Below are 3,884 nucleotides of genomic sequence, written 5' to 3' on the forward strand. Positions count from 1 at the left end.
ATTAACCTTTGCTCATTAGATAAAGGGTTAGTTCACCCAAAAATGAAAATTCTGTGATGTATTACTCACCCTCATGTCGTTCCACACCCGTAAGAACAAATTAAGATATTTTAGTTGAAACCCAATGACTCAGTGAGGCCTCCATAGCCAGCAATGATAATTTCTTCCCTCAAGATCCATTAATGTGCTAAAAACATATTTAAATCAGTTCATGTGAGAACAGTGGATCAATATTGATATTATAAAGCGACGAGAATATTTTTGGTGTGCCACAAAAAACAAAATAACAGCTTATTTAGTGATGGCCGATTTCAAAACACAGGCTTCAGGAAGCTTTGGAGCATAATGAATCAGCGTGTCGAAACTGCTGTTCAGAGCGCCAAAGTTACGTGATTTCAGCAGTTTGGCGGTTTGACATGCGATCCGAATCATGATTCAATACACTGATTCATAACGCTCCGAAGCTTCATGAAGCAGTGCTTTGAAATCAGCCATCACTAAATAAGTCTTTTTTTTTTTTTTTTTTTGGCGCACCAAAAATATTATGGTCACTTTATAATATTAATATTGAGCCACTGTTCTCACGTGAACTGATTTAAATATGCTTTAGTACATTAATGGATCTTGAGAGAGGAAATGTATTTGCTGGCTATGCAGGCCTCGCGGTGTCATAGGATTTCAACTAAAATATCTTAATTTGTGTTCCGAAGATGAACGAAGGTTTTACCCACATGTCGTTCCACACCTGTAAGTAAAGACTAGGCTATAGAATAACACAAGACGTGTCACTCGTATTGTTTTGAATGGGAGAAAGTGTAACGCGCAATATGGCGGAACAAGTCCCGCCTTCAAAATAAGAGCCAATCGCCGACTGGTAAAGTCACACGTCACTGTAGCAGCCATTAGAAGCACTGGTTTCTATAGAAACAATCAGACGCGCGCCTCCGAAATGAGGCAAAAGAGACACGCATTTAGGTCTGCACATGCGCATTAGCTTGATCCAGCCTAAGAAAATAGTTTTTTTTTTTCATGATCCGAGCGTTTGGAAAAAAAAATATGAGACAGTTGTCAGAATTCATTGGTGATTTCAAATATGAAAATTAATCGAAAGCTTGACAAATACCTTTGGAGAATTTGATGTTTCCCCATTCAAAGAGATAGGAGCTGCATGGATGCCCAGGATGCCCGAGGCGTTTCAAAGATGGCCGCCGAGTGACTTAAGGGACTTTGGTAATAAATGACAGAATTTTCATTTTTGGGTGAACCCTTTAATGCACTGTAGCTAACATGAACAATATTAACATTCAACTTTTGAGCTTAAAAATGATAAAAATTAAAAAGGTATGCCATGTAACTTTCTTGCTCGAAATTAACAAAATTTAAATGAGTAATAAGTCGCCAATATTGTCTTTTTCAAAAACGTGTTTCGTCTTACCTTGATTGACCACGGCAAGCCAATAGAGTTTATTGTAGACCTGTCGGGATGGTTTTCGCGGGGAATTTTGTACAGACTCGACCGTGCTCATCATAGAGAAAAGTCTCTGGCTGATGGTGTGGGGGTGCGAGAAAGTGAGAAAGGTTGTTGTCATGGAACATGTTAAATTAGTCAATTAGTCAAAACAACAGCATGAAATGGTGCACTTTAATGCTCAGATAAATTTTTGGATCTCCGTGCTACAGTTGCGGTGAAGCATATTCATCCGCACAGTCACACAGCCAAGCCGAAGCACAACCAAAACAACGTTCTTCCGCAAAATGCATGCCGTTTTGTTTTTTAACCGCTAGAGGGTTACATGGCGTACTTTTAACATTATGTTGTATATTGTTCAATGCTACTTCATGTCAGTTATAATTAAATGATGCTTATAGTAAAAGTTACAATAAAAGCAGGTGTAGTAAACAAAGCATGTGTGTGACAAATGAAACGGAAGCTTCAGACAGCCAAAATAAAGTTAAACTGCATTTCCATGACAAGCTGAATTAAACGTGTACATGGCATATCTTTTCACATGCTACTGCACAGAAAGCTAGTATTTTAATACAAACTCTGCCTTAATGATAGCACCTGAAAAAAAAAAAAAAAAAAGATGAAGAAAATCAAGGTTCAATACATTTATTACAGTGACTTTTTCCATTGCCATGCTAAAAAGGGGAGGGGGAAGAAAACATGAATAGAACATGGAGCGAATAGAGAGAAAATGGAGAATGTGACCCTCAGTTTCATTATGAGGAGATGGATGATCAGCAAAACTCTTAAAGATTTCACAAGCAAAATGACATAGAAAATCCTCCATTTTGAGTGATAAATGTCCTTTAATGCATGACTGAATTATTAAGTGCTCTTTGAGCAGCACAACAGTGAGAAATTGTCGCTGTTGTCAGACTCATTTATTTGAACACACACACACACACAAAAAAAATTATAATAAAAAAATAAAAGAGTAATGAGAACCACAGCTGTATGCTTCAATCCCAAATCAACATGTGACAGACACACTTTACTGTATTACTCAGTTTGTCCCCTGCTTCACAGCCTAAAATAAAAAAAAGTCTTTCTTTTCATGGGGGACCTCAGCTTAAATATTAATGCTAAAAAAACTAATCTGACAGGTAAACAATTGATTTTAAGGCACTCAGGACTATTCTGGAGCCAAAAGAAATGACGTTTAAAGCCCAATTCAGCACTAGTGTGACTACAGACTGCATAAAAGCCCATGCAGTCATAACTAAAACTTGAGGAAAAAGTCCTAAATAGTGTAATGTACAAAAGTAGCTAATGTGTTTGTCTGTGGTACACTAGGTAAACATTAGTGTTTCTTTGGTTAAGTGTGTCAGAACAGCACAATGAGGTCATAAGAGTTTTCAAATGCATTGCAATATTGCTTGATGAAATCATTATCATACCTATAATAATATTAAAAAAAAATGTGCATGCTGTTCTACAAGAAAATGTCATGAGGTGGAAGACATGACAAACCATTTCAAACAGCCAACTTCCTTCTCTTCCACTAAACCCAGAGCAAGAACGTTAAATAAAAGAGGAAATGATGAAAACCGCCTGGTCAATTTTGTGCTGACGGCATGAAAAGTGCCAAGAGTTTCCTGTGTCTCAAGAGCTCTTGCATAAGATACACAGAAAACCACAAGATTTTCTGCATTGTGTGGAGCAGCATGACACAATCTACTATTGAAACGTGCATTTGCGATGACATGAATGTAAAAGCATGTTCATATTTATAGATACATGTAAATAATATCTAAATGGTGACGACGCCATTAGAAAATACCATGAAAAAAAAAAAATACCACTGATGACCACAGTTCATCAATACCTTTAGCAACACAATTCTCACATCTACTCTTGGGGGATCCACCATGGTAAAGTGCCAGACTGCAAGAAAATCAAAAAGAAAAATTTAAAATAATTTATCATGAGATGTAATTTGTTTGTGAAAGATTCAAACAATTGCTCTAACCCTTTGCAATACTGATATACCCTAACAGGTCTTGAATTTAGGGCCGTTTGAGAGAAGTAGTGGGGAAAACATCTTTAGTCCAATTAGAAATGACTGCAAAAATGATGAATGAACAGCTGGAGTGTGTTTGAGGTGGTGGAATCAAATCAAAACACACGCAAAACTAAAAAGCTAATTTTCCCTGATTGCCTTTTTCTCTCTCTCAGCATAAAATCCACATATGGCATAGTATTATTCTTTGGTACGATACTCCCATCCTCATTTTGAAGTTGAGACTTCAAATGCAGAATGACAGTCATTTTCTCAGGATGAACTCAAATGTCAGACCAGATCTACGGCTCTTCTTTGGGTTGGTGGTGTTGGCACAGGAAGAGAGAAGAGAGCCTACGATATAAGAGGCCATGTAAA

The 3,884-nt window shown here is 37.2% G+C and overlaps 1 protein-coding gene across 1 annotated transcript in view; it reads right to left on the reverse strand.

The window, feature by feature from the left end:
- The window catches only part of loxl4 (lysyl oxidase-like 4), a 54,530-nt gene extending 50,771 nt beyond the window's left edge, over nucleotides 1–3,759 (reverse strand). Inside the window, exon 1 of the mRNA XM_067386969.1 lies at nucleotides 1,436–3,759. The gene's annotated coding sequence lies outside the window, so the exon portion shown is untranslated. The remainder of the gene's footprint in view (nucleotides 1–1,435) is intronic.
- Nucleotides 3,760–3,884: the final 125 nt, after the last annotated feature.

The sequence above is a fragment of the Chanodichthys erythropterus genome, chromosome 5 (assembly GCF_024489055.1).
Source record: "Chanodichthys erythropterus isolate Z2021 chromosome 5, ASM2448905v1, whole genome shotgun sequence".
In the NCBI taxonomy this organism is placed as follows: domain Eukaryota; kingdom Metazoa; phylum Chordata; class Actinopteri; order Cypriniformes; family Xenocyprididae; genus Chanodichthys; species Chanodichthys erythropterus.